The 18,439-nt window shown below is 44.0% G+C and overlaps 1 long non-coding RNA gene across 1 annotated transcript in view; it reads right to left on the reverse strand.

Moving 5' to 3' along the window:
- LOC143292271 (uncharacterized) overlaps positions 1–18,439 on the reverse strand; it is a 115,843-nt gene that overhangs the window by 11,946 nt on the left and 85,458 nt on the right. Inside the window, exon 5 of the long non-coding RNA XR_013056638.1 lies at positions 12,273–12,339. This is a non-coding gene — a long non-coding RNA (uncharacterized LOC143292271). The remainder of the gene's footprint in view (positions 1–12,272; positions 12,340–18,439) is intronic.

The raw sequence follows: 18,439 nt of genomic DNA on the forward strand, positions 1-18,439 counted from the left end.
AATCAGTAAGCCGTGTCCTATCTTCAAGTGCGCGCTAAAACCTCAAACACACAATGTGTGTGTGTTCACACACACACACACACACACACACACACACACACACACACACACAAGGAAAGACACAGACCGAGAAGGAGAGGAGACTGAGAGAACGAGGTGAGGAAGCGAGCGAGGGAGCGAGAGTGAGACAGACAGACAGACAGACAGACAGAGAGATCTATGGCATGGACACAAACATAGAAAAATTACAAACATAGACAGGAGGAAGAGAAAGAAGGGGTGAGGAAGGGCCGCTGCCATTTAAATCCGTTAAAACAAACAAACAAACAACAAAATAAAACAAAAAATCACGAAGACAGAGCTTCCCCCAACATTACAGAACTCAACCAGAAATCCTCCTCCATCAACATCCCAGCTCTGTCACACTGCAGTAGGCAGGTAAGGAATGGAAGAGGGAAAGCCGCTCAGAACAGAACCAGCTGCGGTATGACCACGGAGAAACACGAAACATGACCCTCTTCTCACAGACCATGAGCGCTACCCATCTCCACCCCCCTCCCCAGTTAACCAGAACAGAATCAACAATGCACTGACTCGGCAGCAATGATTGATAAAGTACAATTCTTTATTTCTTTGTTCTGCCGTGTGCGCTCAAACAGATCATGCAAAAGTCATCGTCTTTATTTCTGTTTGCCTTTATTCATCGTCTTTATTTCTGTTTGCCTTTACAAGTGATGCCCCTTGCCCTTGTATTCACTCAACGAGAGGTGTAGGACGTAATGCACGATCCATCCAACAACTCGTTTACTTATTTACCTTCTAATCAAGAATTTTTGTCATGGAGTTATAGCATTTAGCTCTATAAGAAAATGGAATGGAGTCATTCTAGCCACCCACTTCTATCCTTTGCAAAATAAACATAAAACTATTTATAACTCATTACAGAAAAAAGAAGAAGAAAAGGAACGAAGGAAGGAAGGAAGGAAAGAAGAAATAAATAACGAAAGAAAATCAACAATGTTGTGAGAGTGATGGTTGGTGACCTTTCATCGTTCCCCCTTCATCCAGGTCTATGAAAACAAATTAAAAGATAAGAAAGAAAGAAGGAAGGAAAGAAAGAAAGAAAGAAAACACGAGAAGAATGAAAAAGACAGAAAGATCAACAAGCTGTGACAGTAATGATAAATGATCTTTTTACTGATTCCCCTTTATGGCCTATCCAGACCCAAGGAACGAAGGGAAAACAGACAAACTGAAAGAAAAAAAGAGAGAGAAGAATGAAAGAAAAAAAAAGAAGGAAAAACAAAAAACAAACAAAAAAACATGCCATGACAATGATGGTTCGTTATCTTCTACCGCTTGATTCCCCTCCATGACTAAATCAGTTATAATATGTAAACATCAGAAAAAGAAAGCAAAACCGAAAGAAAGGGAAAGAAAGAAAGAAGAAGGAAAAAAGAAAAAGAAGAGAAGAAAACGAAAATGACAGACGCATGCAGTGACTCGTTTCGTCTTTGTTAAGACACTGGAAGGGAAGGAGAAGTTTACTTTCCATGCTGTGAAATCTTGTTTTTTCTTTCTTTCTTCTTCGACGTGCTATCTTCACCGTTTGTGGCTCTGGGAAGCTACGGGCTTTTTTTTTCTTTTTTTTTTTCCTCCCTTCGTTTCTATTTTCTCTTCTTTTCTGTTTCTCCACTCTCCTTTTTTTTTTTTTTTTTAGAAAATAATATCTTCTTCCCTTGTTTGTTTTAGAAAGCAGCGAAGAAGCCGAAACAGTTGGCAACATACTATTAAAACAAACAGAGCTTCAGCCGAGGCGGAACGTTCAGAAGCCATTGTGAAAAGAGTTTGAGCGATAACGTTCCTGTGCTTCTCCCCTCCCTGTTAGACAACTCGCATCGCCGGAGTCAAGGCGAGTGCGCACCGCTTAGAACAACACTTCAGGCTCAGGATTCCACCTCACACCAGCAGCAAAGACCTGTGTGTGAAATCTGCTTTCTTTCTGTTGGATTCTAACTGAATTTCCGGCAGAAATTGAAAGAAAAGAAAGAAAAAAGAAGATTGGAAGAAGAAATGACCATGCAGGCACGCTGAGGAACTGAGTTTGGAGAATGGTAATGGTTACTGCTACGTTTGACTCGAAGGAATCCAAACAACCTGCCTGCTTGTCATCCTGCTTGTCTGTATAAATTCAAATAAAACCTTAAACTGACTTAACTCCTTTGTAGCATACTGTGGGCTTGGAATTAAAGAACTTTACCATGCTTGGTGCCAGTGCAAGAGGTATTTGAGAAATAACTCCTCAATCGGTTTTCTCTTTGTCTCATTTCCTGTTCACTCTTTTCAGTCAAGTAAAAACGTTTTGGCTACTTATCTGTTTGTTCACCGATTCAGTCCCCACACCCTGGTTGTAACATCGGATCGTAATGCCGCATGTCATTTGAGGTTTCGGTGTTAACAACCGTCGACAGAAGCCTATTGCTTCCACTGGAGCAAGGAACGTTACCATTATCCACGCAAACAAAAAGTTATTTTTTCGAATGCATATTTCACTGCGGGCGGACTGGTCTGACTTCTCAAAATTATCATAAAAATGCCGTTGGACTCGGTTGACTGCTACAGGTATGTCTACAAGAGAGATGAGCTTTCTCCCATTAATCATTCAACACGTTGTTCCCGCTGGTGTTTACCGAGGCTCAGATTCCATTTACATGACCGAAAACGACAGCTCCACTTGGGGAAAACGTCTACACACACTTTGACAGCATATGGCATCTTGTGCAAAATGCAACTGACATGGCCGCTTTTGTGGTAAAAGAAGAATGGTGAAGTCCGAGACCAATACTTATCTATCTATCTATCTATCTGTGTGTGTGCCTATGGACGCCTTGCAAAATAGGATCGACACTTAAAGGATTTTGAAGACACTACCGAAATAACCGTGACCAAACAACAACAATAACAAAATGACACAAATAACACTAGGATCAGTGAATGCGACATTTATTAACACAAGGACGTGAAAAGTTATTTTGAAAAGCCCATCTTGGAATTGCGCATTTTGTGTACGCCCCTATCTTGTTTCATCTCGCCTTTGTGCTACATGTGAAATGCTACATGTGAAGTGACATCCCTTCTGTGATCTAGTATTTGTGCCTGCCAATCCACTGTTTCCAAAGTCTCCAAACAGAGTCTCACCCCATCCAGATAACAAAATGGTTCTGCTTTGAAGTAAAAAGTTATTCCTTTCGCATGATTTCGTCGGTACCTCTATATGACAAAACAGACCGACTTTCTCCACACCAATGACCAGAGCCCTTAATTAAAAGTCTTGTCTTTTGCATATTCCCATCTTAACAGTAAAGGTTCGTTCATTCGGATGTCTCTTTCAAAAGGCTCTTCTGAAGTTTGCAATAATTCGAAACTTGAAACCTCTAGCAAATAAACAAATGATTAATCAAGAAACCTTTACACAAGAAACCTTTACACGGGACACTTTTTTTTTTTTTTAATAAATTCGAACAAACCCAAGCACAATGGAAGAAACTCAGTAACCAGACAGCTTACTCAACAGGCAAGGGGGGCAAAGTGTCATCACAGCTCCACACTCCTTGAGATGGGTGCTGCCATAGATGCGTGCTGCGTACATACTGGCGTAACGGACCTCGTCAGAGAGCAGCAGCAGCAGCAGGCAATGCCTGCCGGGAGTAGAGGGCCCTAGGCTGAGGAACCCACCTCCACCTCCACCCACTACCAGCAGATCCGATCTGCAAGAAAAGGGCTGTGGCCAGGAGTCACTTCCAGGTCAGCCCTCTGCCCTGCCCGCTGCCGATAAGCCAGCCCTGGCGGCAAGTGGTACCTGTCGTTCCATCGTCGCCGTCGTCACTCATCTTATCTTCCCCCCACCGCAAACCGACGACAACAGCCCATCCGAGGGCTAAAAAGGCTGAAGGGGAAGGAGAGGGAGGGGTGTGGTGGGGAAGGCGGTGGGCAAGAATGATTTGACAGGAACAGGTAAATATTGATCTTAACGTGTCTGCCTATACATCACGGATGTTGGAGACTGCGCGTGGCAACCGGTGCTCGTGTCGGGGGTCTTGGGGGTCTGAAAGCGTTGGGATCAAGGAGTTCTTCACAGCAAAAATGTTTTTCTCCTCTTTCTTTCTTTTGTTTTTTTGTTGTTCTTTTTTTGTTTCTTTGTTTGTTTTGTTTTGTTTTTGTTACTTCAGGTACAAAACCTCGACAGAAGTGTTATTCCGCTTGACATAATTATTATTTCGCAGAAATAACTTGCTCTGTCTTGTGCATCTTTGCGTTTTAGAACTCTGTCCCCCATTCCCCCTCTCTCTGAGCATGTCTATGAATGAGTGAATCACTGAATATGTGTGTGTGTGTGTGTGTGTGTGTGTGTGTGTGTGGTGTGTGTGTGTATGCGTGCGTGCGTGCGTGCGTGTGTGCGTGCGTGAGTGCGCGCGCGCGTTTAGTAACTATTTAGTCTCAAGACGTGTCACTCACTTCGTGAAAATGTAATTAGTTCAAATCGCGTCACAAGGAAAAAAAAACATAACACAAAATAACAACAGCAACAACAAGTAAAAAAAATTAAAAAAATCAACCTAACCCGGGAAAACACCGAAAGCGCACGGTGTGCCAAACGAAAGCCTGATCGGTACAAAAACTGTAGACTGACATCCCGGTAGATGACAACCGATAAAGCGAACCCGATACTTTCCCGTGCTTAGACGGGAGTTTAACAACAACAGCCAATACCTGTGCGGCATAATGTGATCAGGAAAAAAAAAAGATAAACTCAATTAAACTAGTACAAAAGCTTACTTATTTACAGAGTCCGAAAACATACTCTACAAGTCGCACACTTTTTTTTTTTATATATATCTGTTGTTTACTACACTCACGTGAACATTTGATTTGAGGGCACTGAGAAAGAGCGTGTGAAAAAGAGAGACAGACAGACAGACAGAGAGACAGAGTAAGAGAGAGAAGGAGAGAGACAGACAGACAGACAGACAGACAGTGTGTGCGTGTGTGTGTGTGTGTGTATGTATGTGTGTGTGTGTGTGTGTGTGTGTCGGAGAGTGCTGGGAGAACGAAGTGGGAGGTTTGTGATTCCCAGTTTCACTCAACAACCCAATATTCGTCCAGAATATTCAACAACGAACATCTTCCGACAGTGAAACATACCTCTAAGTTGATGGGGTTTTTTTTGTATTATATTGTACACCACCGACCGGATTAAGTAACAGGGAGTTCAAAGGAAACGAGATTGTAGCATTCATATTCATATATTCAAAGCTTACACAATGAGGCGTATCACTCACTCGCGCGCGCGCGCGTGTGTGTGTGTGTTTGTGAGTGTGTGTGTGTGTGTGTGTGTGTGTGTGTGTGTGTGTGTGTGTGTGTAATAACGGTCTGGCCAAGGTCGTAAGTCTGTCAACATGAACACAAACATGTTCAAGCAGGGAATTAATGAACAACCGTTTCGTGAACCCTTACCGCTCTTCACCCTCCATGTACAAACACTGCAAGAAATCCCAAATCCGAAGAGCCATTCACGTGGTAAAAAAATAAAATAAAAATAATAAAAACTCTACTGCGGCATTAATATGAATAAATATGACACCTCCATTCTTCAAGTCTTCTTTAGACATTGGAATATCCATATTCAATCCTAGCTTCACTGCAGAAAAACAGAAAAAAACAATATGTGTACTGCAGCTGATAAATTATTCCCTTGCAACAAGCTAGTTATCCAACTGTCATAATTATTCGGGATATTGATGACAACCAGAGCATGGATTTTTCTGGTGACAAACCTGTATGACTCAGACTAAAACTAAACGATTAAAACACATTACGGTAATGATAATAATTATTGCAGAGAAAGATAAATCTGTTCGTATTATTACTTTTGTTACTTTTTTAATATAAACAAAGTTAACGTCACTTTCTTTTTAATTGTACTAAAAAAAAATCGCGGATACATTACACTTTGTTTCTAATTTACCGTCATAACTCTTTTAAAACCAAACCAGTGAGTTAGTGTGAGAGTGAAGACAGAGCTTTATAATGAGGAATGGGGACGAGGCAAGGGTGGAAGCAGGAAAGGGGTGAGAGTCAGACAGAAGAAAAGAAACACTAGCTGAAACAAGCGTGAGATGGGAGTCTGATAATCGAACAAGAACGTGAATGCGAACTTTTATCTTTTTATTCCCCGCCACCCCTCGAGATAGTAACTATTGTTGACCAGTTCAAAATTTTCAAGTGACAAAATATATAACATACAAATACATACAAATATATGGTTAAACAAATAAGCATATAAGTAAAGTTACGTCACTTAAAATAAAAAGATTTACGACGCCTTCTGCATAGGGAATAAAATCGCCGTGAAATGTACAGATGCTGCGACAGCCACATGACTATCATGCATGTGACTTGCACGGACGAAAATCCACCTTCAGGGTATAAAACAGTTATTTCAGTTCTTTTAAAACCGGCATCGCTTCTTACGCATGCGCGAATTCCGGAAACTGTAAATCGGGTCTATAAAGCTGGCATTCCACCAAAAAAAAACGGTAACCTGATCACTTGCTGCAAAACCAACAGAAAAATCAGGGGGGAGGGATGCGAGGGACAGTAAGCTGGGGGAAAGAATGGGGGGTAAACTGATGTGCTCTCTCTCTCTCTCTCTACCCCCCCCCCCCCCTTCCCCTCCCCACCACCAACCCTTCTCCACCACCATCCTTTTCACCCTCCCTCCGCCAATACTGCAGAACACGTATCTTATTTTCTACACCCACCCCCGGCCTCTGTACCCACTCCCTTCCGGCATAAATGCATAAGAACAATGCGATAAGTAGCCCCAAAGTGGGCCACCCTTCTCGCCCACCCCTATCAGGGCAACCGTATTTCACGTCACGGACGGGTGGCGACACCAGCAGTTTACGAGCTGCTCTACCCGAGAGCTGAAAAATAAAAGTCGGCCATTTCGGCAGCTCTTCGGGAGGCAGTGAAATTATCAATGTAAACAAGTCTGGGCACAGTGCGACCTGTCTCCAAAGGGGCTGAAACGGTGTGGTTTTTTGGTGTGTTTTTTTTTTTTCACATGGAATGCAGTGCTCTCCACCTCCCCCCCCCCCTTTCTCTCTCTCTCTCTCTCTCTCTCTGGTTCTCTCTCTCACTCACACACACACACACACACACACACACACACACACACACACACACACACACAAACACATGGTTTCTCTGCGTCTTGTCAATTACATATTACAATGTTAGATTGTTTATAACGTGCTGCTGTAAAATGTAGTCTGTATCTTGCAGGGGACTCGGGCCTGTGTAGGTAAAGTAACCTTTACGTATCGACGTGTCGACACCCACCTGGGGATACATAGCCGACGCTAACAACCATCCCCGAAGATTGGGAAGATTAAGATATGCCATGAGAAGTTAAACGTGATACTCCCAAAACTCCAATTTCCTGCTCTGTATATCGACGTGTACGACATATAGAAACAATACCAAAAAGCACATGATTATGCATTCTGGTAAAAAATAAAATAAAATAAAAAGGTCAATGATTATATGACTTGAAGACAGCAAAATCATGACACAGATAATAATTATCATAAGGTGCTGAAGGGCATACCCCAAAAAGCACTAAAATGTTTGTTCGTTAAAACTAGGTTATGCATTGAGACCTGAACAGGAGCTCTGAGTCTCTCATACATCTCTCATATATATATATATATGTGTGTGTGTGTGTGTGTGTGTCTATATGTATATAGAAAACGGGAGAACAGATCCAGCGGGACAAGCAGAGCTCTGAAGGATCTCTTTCCCCCCAGCAAACGGGTACCACTGTCTACAGGACGAGCAACCCGACACCTAGGGGCAGGGCGGGAACAGATATGGAGGACAAGGTGGGGCAGTGAACAGGAGGTGGGAGGCAGGGCGAGAGGTGGGCGGGATGGGTGTGGGGGTAGAGGGAATGGGGGTGAGGAAGTGGGGGGTGGGGGGGGGGGGCAGTTAAGGATGTTAGTAGAAGCAAACGCTGAAGTCCATAATCCACCAGCAATTGGGGGTTTGGGTGGTCCCTGTGCCGAAAAGGTCCTGCAACCCCCGTGGCACACCCCGTAAATCGTTAGCCTGTCACTGATTCTCCGTTTTGTACTGAATGTATTAAAGCAGCGGAGGATGTGAAGGAGAGTGAAATAAGAGAGATCTGAAAAGACAAGAACATGGGGATGATATAAACTTTTTTTTTAAAGAATTATTTACAGACCCCTAGCCCTACTCGCTTCCCTTCACCCCGCCTCAAAATCCCCTGGCGCCCTCTTTCCTCTCCGCGGTCTGTTGAACTACATAACAATATCAACGATACTGATAACGCTGGGTTCCTCTTCGCCCGACCTCCAAATTTGGTATGCTAACTTCCTCTGTTAGCCTTCTGAACCGAGTGAAAACTAATTGCGTGTCAGGGGGAAAAAAATTATATTAATCATAGCTTCCCACAGTGGCGCGAAAACATTGTAAATGAAGCGTTTCAACTTAGCTACAAGATGACAAAATATATTAGGACCCATAGTCATCATTTCAGGTGTGGAGTGGGAATGTGTGTGTTTGTAGACAGAAAAACGGCCCAAACACTGTGATGGGAATGACAAACAGTGATGATGGGGAAAGATAGGGTATATAATATTATGTAGACGGTGGGAGAAGAGGAGGGGGGGGGTGGAAATGTGCGTGCGTGCGTGCGTGCGTGCGCTTGTGTGTGTGTGTGTGTGCGTGTGCGTGTGGGTGTGTGTGTGTGCGAGAGAGAGAGAGAGAAAGTAACACTAATATGACACTGCAAGCGCCCAAGCCTATTTTGTAAGTATTGTATTGATTTGCATCAAGGACAGCAAACATAAAGGTGGACATCTTGTATTTCATAGTTTTATGTTCACAACTTCTTGCTTCTGTTTATCCAAATTTCATGACAGCATTCATTTATCATTTTATGAAATTATTATGGTCTTCAAAAAATTCCTTGCATAATACACATTACATTCAGAATGCACTCGTTCACCTTTTCTTTTTTCTTTCTTTTTTTTTTTTTTTTTAAACTATCCGCAGTGTTTAAAAGTGTCTTCTTTTTTTAAACAATCGAGGAAAGACGAAGAAAGCATGACAATTTTACTACAAGACTGAGAAATTGTGACAATTATGGACGGTTTTTACATCCTACTACATCACAGGCGAGATCTTCCCCCACAGGAAGCGGCGAGGACATGTATGATGCATTAGATTATCAGACGTGTAACATTTAATAGTCCAGGCAACAAACTTCTTCTTGATTAATGATGTTGTGCTGACCCCAACCCACCCCCATCTCTCTCTCTCTCTCTCCCTCCCTCCCCCTCCTCTCTCTCTCTCTCTCTCTATTTTTAAAATCTTTTTTCTCATTTTTTTTTCCCTTCTTCAAAGTTGGAGCATTCCATGCGAATGAATCCTTTGCCCAGCAGTTATCTCGAGAGGCTGAAGTCACACAGACAAGCTCACATACGCGTCTGGCAGATATCTATGTTACCTGTCTGTCTTGTTAGCAGATGGACTCGCGGGAGGCTTTAAGGAAAAGGTGATAATAAAAATAAAAAGTAAAACATAAAAAAAAAACAAAGCAACGCGAACTCACACGAGATGGCCTACTTCAACAGCTCTAGGCTTTCCTCTGGAGCGAGTGGCCCCCAAACTCATGCAGGGAGGAAGCGTTTAGAAAGACGTCTTGATGTTCAGCCGCCCGTGTACATTGTCACAAGTGGGCTGAACGTGACGGGGCGAGGGGGATTAGGGTCCGGACAGGACACCGAGTTTAAACGACTCCTGGATCCCCAGTGCCACCAGCAAGCACTCCTTAAAGACGAGTCGTCTCACTTGGGCTCTGCTGGGGCGGCGCAATTATTTTCATCAGCAGGGGATGGCTTAGTGTGGGTGGATCAGAACGGGTACTTAAACACACCCGAATTAACTCGGCTGTACTGTGTAACAGTTTGTGGTGGGTGGCCTCCATGCAACCTGACACTATCACTTGATGCAGGCCGGCAGAACACGGACTCCCGACAGAGCCAGGGTGTAGAGTCTTCACCCACAGAATCCGGAATGAACGATGTAGGGGCAGTGCTACGAAGGACACTATTGGTGCAAGGGATGGGGAGTTCTTGATTATCAGACAGCCAGTTTTGACATCACACGATGATGCTGAATTCGGAAGAAAACGCTTTAAGCATCAGCAAGAAGGTCCTGACTTCGGAACTCAGATCAGCATCTTTAAATTCTCAATTTCGGAAAGCAGTTTTAAATATTCTTCCATTATCGAAAGAGAGACTATCAATAATTTAAAGAAAAAGAAAATGCATTTGGCTGAGCGAGATGAAAAAGATGTAAAATCAATGTGATGAATCTTAAAAAAACAATCAGCAAAGATATCCCACAAACAAATGCAAAATAATGCGCTCTGTGAAATATTTATGTGCGTTCAATGATGTTACAAAAATCTAATCCTCCAGTTTGGAGATTAAAATGACTGAGCGCAGATACTAAAATAGCAGCAAGTCAAAAATCCATTTTCATCATCTTATCGATCAGTAAAAACCGTTTGTTTTTTTCCTAAAAATTCAGTCAATCTATCAGTCCATGAAATCAACCAGTCACATCTCAACCAATGTGGGTCTTCCTTCTTTAGTTCTTGTGTTCAGTTCTATGAGAAACGACTTTTCTTTCAACATTCCATTTTTGTCCATTCATGGTACGCAACTTCCTTTGTGATTGTTTGAAGAACGTACTACTCTCCTCTCTCTCCTGTGTGTGTGTGTGTGTGAGAGAGAGAGAGAGAGAGAGAGAGAGAGAGAGAGAGAGACAGACAGACAGACAGACAGACAGACAGACAGACAGAGCGTTCGTATGTGAGTGACTATCTGTACGTATGTGCAACTGAGAATGGAGGGGGGAAAGGTCGTTCCCCAAAACTTACGTGTTGCAAAAAAATCATATAAAAAAGGAGAGAGAGAGAGAGAGAGAGAGACGTGTTTAATCTGTGTACACTAGAGGGTAACAGTACCCCAAACAGACGTGGTGGCAAATATAGGGGGAAAATAACAAAACAAATTTTTTTAAAAGTGAAGAAAAAAAAAAAAAAGAAAAAAAAGAACCTGGGCCGAAGTGAGCACGTTCCCTTTTGGCAGACGTTGTTAGACAGGCGACACAGGTGGTGTCAGGTTGCCCCCACTCGTGGGATCCTGAATTGTCCCGGTGCAGGTTCTGGTGTGGGGGGGGGTTCAAGTTGCTTTGGGGGTTTTGGAGGGACCACAACTACTTCCTGACGTCCGATTTCGTTCGAGTGCGCGTGTGTGGTTTCTGTATCTTTTTTTTATTTATTTGTTTTATTTCATTTATTTCGTTTTGTTTTGTTTGTTTTGGAGAGAAGTGGGTAGAATGATGGGGGACTGAGAAAAAAGGAGGAGGAAGCGTGGGTAAGTAGGGGTGGAAGGAAGATAATTTCACACCCGAGATGGCGACGTTTCGTATCCTCCTCCTTCTTCTCCTCCTCTCTCTCTCACTCTCTCTCTCTCGATTGCTCGCACGCTCGCTCACACACACACACACGCGCATAAACAGCGCGGTAACGGGGGAAAAGTTCAGTTCTGTTAACACCATGTGATAAACGTTTCAGGTGTGTGTGTGTGTGTGTGTGTGTGTGTGTGTGTGTGAAAATACATGCGCTTTTTTGTTGTTGTTGTTAAAGCCATACAAGTTGCGCGCAGTGACGGGCGTCCGTATGACCTGGCCCGTTCATAACTCACGTGTGACGACTAGAACGTACTCATGCACTCTCTCTCCTGACACTTTCGTTTTGTAAAACCTGCCCCCCAACCGCCACCCCCATGCTGTGTTCAGCAAGAAAGCCCTGAGCACAACATACAAACACTTATATACACCTCCCTTCCTCCCTCTCTCTCTCACCTACACACTCTGATGCAGGAATTACGAGACGTCACCACCACCACCACCACCATAGCCTTAACCATGCCACCATTACTGTCACAACGAAATAGTCAATTGCGAGAAAAAAACAAGAAATAAAAGCTGATTATCATAAATAATTAACCCCCCACCCCACCCCCACCCTTCACAAACAAGAAGGAGACGAGGAGGAGTGGGAGGCAGAGAGAGAGAGAGAGAGAGAGAGATCACAACACCAAAAAACTCACCGAGTCATTCTCTGCCTGCACAACGAAGTACGTGTGATCATGTCTTCCTTCCGCCATCATTTGTCGACTGAAACATAAAACGAAGACTCTCCTTCAACAAACTATAAAAAACACGAGCGAAAAAATCTTCATTTAGCACATGATTAAAAATTAGAATGCATCCCAATTTCCCATCGATTTGGAATTTCTGTATGACCAGTACTGGTAAGTTTGTTGTTGTTGTTTGTCCCGTTAAGGTGATGTATACAACGCCGTGTGAACTGTTAGCATTTCTTCAAAAACAGAATCGTTTTATCTTGATTTCCCTCGCTGATTTCTCCTTTGCTTCTTTGATCTCTGCCCAGTTTCAGCATGTACTGAATTTCCCCAAAGAACTGCATGGAAGGACGCGAGGCATCAGCTTGAACGCCAAGCTAAGGCTGCAAGGGGAACACCTCTGTCATCGACACTTTGCAAGTCAGAATCATGGAAGAGAATCTTGGAACCAGTGATCAAATAGGTCTGTTTAACAGGTGTCAAAAATATTCTTAATATTTCGTTTGTTTAACAGACACCAAGTAAGAAAAATACTCAACGTCTCAGGCTATACAGAATACCATTTCAAGACATTTAAAAAAAGAAAAAAAGAAACGGCAATATATAAGAAGATTAAAGTTGAATAAATATACTGCGTATGCCATCCACAACATCAACAGAGCAACTTCCCAATGGACACACATATGACTCGGGATAACAGAAGACATACACGTTTATTTCAGGAAACCCTGCGGGGGCACATGAAAATGTTATGTATTTCATGCATGCAACTAACACAAAAACCCGAAACACATTTGATTTTTTGCTCATAATCAATTACAATGGCTGTATCAACAGTTCGGCTGAGAGAGAGAGAGAGAGGGAGGGAGGGAGGGAGGGAAGAGAGATTATGTAGGTTTATGTATAGTTTTGCTACTTCGAGTCGTCACGAGTTTGGGTACGGATCTGAATGCGAAATACTTTATCTGTGGTACCCTCACCCCTTCGCCCCCGGCCCGCGATAAAACACAGCAGTCTGGAGATGGCCTTTCTGCGGTCTGCTGGACTGTAAACAACATGATGTGGAACGGACATGAACAACACGGCGGAACCAGATGCGGCTTGTTGCGAACGATGGATGCGCGACCCTCCCTGTTAACGTCATTGGGCTCTCTCTCTCTCTCTCTCTCTCTCTCTCTCTCTCTCTCTCTCCACCCCTACTTCCCCTCTTTAGACATCTACCACCCTTCCAAGGACAAGATAACGGACTCCCTTGCTCTCGTCCACTCATCACAGATAACCAATCTCCTGCCCACTCCACGCACATCCAAACAAACGCCCTGAGAGAGGAGAGGAGAGAGAGGAGGGAGAGAGAGAGAGAGAGAGAGAGAGAGAGACGGGAGGGGGGGGGCAAGACAGACAGACTGGCAGACAGAGAGACAGAGACACAGGCATACAGAGACAGAGAGAGAAACGACAGAGAGACAGAGACAGAGAAACAGAAAGTTACATACACACAGAGAGAGAAACAGATGAAGAGACAGTGAGAGAGAGAGAGAGAGATGGATAGACAGAAACAGAGACAGAGAGAGAGAGACAAACAGAAAGTGACACAGACACAGAAACACAGAGAGAAATCATCACCCTTTAGAGGGATCTAAAAGAAAAAAAAAACTTTCAAAAGAAAGACTCCACGGCCCGACTTCCGGCGACAGGATCCGAACCGAGGCTGGTCACCTCTGGGAAGTATCACAGCGACAGTCACGTGACAGAGGTCAGATGGGGCCGCAGGACGGCTGTCAGTGGCGTTTCACGGGTTGTTTACGTTTTTTGGGGGGGAGGGACGGAAGGGGGCGGGGGAAGGTGGGGGGTGGGGGAAGGCAGGGTGGACAGCAGAGCGAGACAGAGAGGAGGCAGAGACAGAAGAGTGGACAGAGAGAAGGGTGTGGGTGGTGGAGGGTGCGGTGAAGGGGACACAGAGAGAGGGGGGAGGGAGAAGAGTAAAAGAGAGAAACACAGAGATAAGGAAAGAGAGGCGAGCGCAAGAGAGAAAGGGGGGAAGCAGAGACAGAGAAGCGAGAGAGGGGGGAAAAGACAGAGAAGAGAGAGAGAGAGAAAGAGAGAGAGAAAAGGGGTGAGATGGGCAAGAGGGATTAGGGTAGAAATCCCCAGAGATCTGTGTTATCTGCCAGCTCGCTCACTTCAGCCACACGCTAGATGGGCATCCAGTGACGGACTGTCTACGGCCCATGTCAATGAGATGGGGGCGAGTTCAAGAAAGCTAAGGATTTATATTTCCTAGGGTGCGAGTGTTTTTTTGTTTGTTTGTTTGTTTGTTTTTTTGTTTTTTTCTGTCTTCCTTTTTTTTTTATTAAAAAAATACACTGAGTGTGTTTGCGTACTTTGTATCCCTTTTAAAATGCTTGTGTGTGGAGAGAGACAGAGAGGGAGAGAGAGTGTGAGAGAGAGCGTAGTATGAAAGTGTATTTTCACATGAACGTGCGAGGTGAACTCACATAATGTTTATCATCATCAGGAAACTGTGTGAAATTAAGATTCAGGGTCGATCTGACAAGGTGATGATTTTCAAAAATCCAAAGAAAACAACAACAAACAAACAGACACGCACACAAAAAAAAGACGCTCATACTACGAGATAATTTTAATACTAAGAATTCCATGAAAAATGCAGGATTTAAGAACTCTAAGCACTTCAAAATCACTGGAGACAGCTCGTCCACTTTGCGATCACATTCCTCTCACAATCATCGACAAATTACCCATTTGTATCCTTGTATCTATGTCTCTTCGCCCTTTCATATTCATATAAGTTTATGCATTTTAAAACAGCAATTAAATAATAAGGGGAAAAAAGAGAAAAAAAAGAAACCAGATATCTTTGCAATACTAACACAAACCATAACAGCACAAACCCGGAATCGTGAATGCCAGAGCTGCCATAAACTAACACGGGCTCGGGCTGCACTGTATGAGCGATCACAGCAGTGCTATGTTTGCATGGCTTTAAAAGTTTCCTAAGGCTGCACAGACTCTGGAAGATTCTAAGCAAACCATGCGCAGCTATCGCAACCCAGCTAAGATCAGCGAAAGACAGCGGAAACTGGGGGGGCCGGGGGGCGGGGGGGGGGCGTAGGTTTCGGGGGGAGGAGAAGAAAAAGAAAAAGAAAAAACGCAGAAACATTTTGTTGGAACATCCTCTCCACAAAATGCGTTTCCGATTAAACCGCCGGGAACCTCTCAGCCAATACGTACAGAGAGGGGCAGTGGGGTGTTTTCTGAAGTGGGCCTTACCACGGAGCTATAGGGGAACCCAACAGATAGAAGGAGTAAACACGGGCGACAAGTGAAGTAGAAAGCCTTCGTCACACCCCACTCCACCCCACCCCATCCCACCACTCCCACGCCGTTTCATCTCCCTCGCCGCTATTGCTTATACTTAGTCCGGTAGGTAGAGATATCTAGCTGGATCTGACAAACAGTTTCTATTAAATCTAGTTGTGCAACATAGTGGGACTTAAGTGGGACAAGAACCGTAATATCTGCGGGCTATCTTCACAATTTAGTTGGAGTGGTTCTGGAAGATAGATTCAACTCCATAAGCAGCCACCTTCTAAAAAGTTGCGGTTCGATTTTAAGGTATTAATTACATATTCTGTCTTAGACATGAGGAGGGGGGGGGGAAGAGAGAGAGAGGGAGAAAAAGAGAGAGAGAGAGAGAGATGCCTTATTATCTGAAGTCAATATCCTGAAGTTGGAAAAATTCTTATCTGAACGATAAAAAGAGGGGCGGTTAAAGGGACACATCAGAGAAGGATGGGAAGGGAACACACACACACACACACACATGCACACCACACACACACATACACACACACGCATGCACACACACGCACGCACGCACACACATGCACACACACGCACGCACGCACACATGCACACCACACACACACACACACACACACACAGAGTGTCAAGGCAGGGAGCGAGAGGAGGAGAGTTGGGCGCATGAGAGAGACAGTGTTTGCGGACATTCCGGCACAGAAGTGACAAATGCCTCAGACATCTGACCACTGGCTAACAAAACAGATGAAGGCAACGCCACAGAACGGGAGGGGGTGAGGGAAGAAGAAAGATGACCACCCAAACTTCAGGACAGCAGTTACTGCTGCAAGGAGGAGGAGGAGGGGGAGGAGAGGAGGAGGAGGAAATCCACTGTGAACGAATGCCCGAAACAGGATGGTTTGTTCAGACCATTTTTCTTCAGTGTACAAAACAGAAACTGGAGAACACGTTGCGAGATCCAAAAATTTAGAGAGATCCTTACCATTCACTTAACCCTTCTTTTCTGTGTTTCTTTTCAAAATACTACGCCCCCACCCCCCCTTCCCATCCCCTACCTCTGTTTAATATGAGCAAACTGAGCACTAACACTCTGGATGATACAACTGTCCGTAATGGCTCAATATGTTTCTTCTCCATCCGTCAGTCAGCTTGTTCTTTAATTCATTTACTATGTCAAAACTGCTCTAACCCCTTACAGCAAACTGTCGAGTGGAATTTACAGTTCTTATTCCACCTTTCTGGGGGTGATGGGAGTATTTTAATCAGCAGAAATAACGATGACACCAATAAGTGCACGAATACCAATAAACCTTCATGATGCTTTTAGTCATTAAACATACCATGGGGTACAACTGGTGTGAGAACTCTGATGACGTGACAATCTGCTCTACCTTGCGTGCGTGCATAATCCCGCATCACACCACCCTTCATCAACCAACCCCCCCCCCCCCTCCCTCCCTCCAAACTCTCGCTCCTTATCCTTCCTCTCTCCCCCCCCCCACCCCCCGCCCCTCCCCCTTTCGTCCTGTGACCTTGTTCTCTTCCCACACAGAGTCAATCTGAACACAAACTTGATTTTCCAAACTCCGCTCCTCTCTGGAGCGCAAGCAGACAAATCTCTGAATAAACTTGATTCCAAGGGAGGGCAGCAATTTGGTCATGTTCGGTGGAGGCGTTTCCTGTGCCCACAACACATGGAGTGGGGAAAGAGAGAGAGGATGTGGGCATACACTGGGAATCTGCTGAAGGCACACACTGGACCCTCTACCCAGTCGTCCGCTTTCTCCTCCCCCACCCAACTGTCAATCTCAAACCTTCCCGTCCTTGTAGCGAAATTCAAAAGCGGCCAATTTGAAGAAGGGTTCCTTTTTTTTCCTTTGTTTTATTTTTCGGGGTCAGCCGTCCCCTCCACTTTCTTCTGTCATTTTATGTCAGTTCGACGGATCCACCCCCATTCCCCCACGTCGCTCTCTCTCTCTCTCTCTCTCTCTCTCTCTCAAGAAAAAAAAACCGGAAACCTCCAAATAAAAGTTTCTGACAAATTTTTTTTTTTTTTTTTTTTTCTGTCTTGAAGCTTCAAACTGAAGGGACTCAAATCCATTATTCATTGACAAAAATCGCCGGTGATGGTAAATGGCTTATTTTGTGATTCTGTGAACAAGCATGGGAACAAGAAAGTGAATTTTGTGAAAGGACGAAAAATTAATGGGGAAAATCAGACAGCTTGATGATTCTGGAGGTTTGTTACTATTCAATGTCAGTTGCATTACGTGTACGTGCATTTCCCAACAAATCAACCAATGGAAAACTAGTCCACATTTTGAAAGAATATGAAACCCACCCAGGATGATAAAAAATGCTAAACACAAAGACCCTTTGAAGCGTGAAACCTTTCTTGAGCTCTCTATATGTCTGAATTAATATTCGGTGCTTTTCTTCCCCCCAAAACGAGCAAAATATCTAATGAAACCAATATGCAAACAGGAACGAGAATACTTTCTTGTTGTCTGCAGTGTCGCCAACATCTTTGTCTCTAAAAAGAAGCAAGCAATATCTCTGAAGTGTTGATTGTCACAACAACAGGTTTAAAACCAGGCGAGACATCAATGTTTTCCCCCGCTAACGTATCTGGCCTCCTCCATTGTAAATCATAAATTAAAACAGAATAAAGCTTCTGCTGGGACAGGAGGCTTTTATGTTGTTTACCAAAACCATGAATGCATCAGATGACAATGAAACTAGTAAATATACCCGTCTCCCACCGGATGGACGTGAAGACAGAACGACAG

The sequence above is a fragment of the Babylonia areolata genome, chromosome 1 (assembly GCF_041734735.1).
Source record: "Babylonia areolata isolate BAREFJ2019XMU chromosome 1, ASM4173473v1, whole genome shotgun sequence".
NCBI classification, from domain to species: Eukaryota; Metazoa; Mollusca; class Gastropoda; order Neogastropoda; family Buccinidae; genus Babylonia; species Babylonia areolata.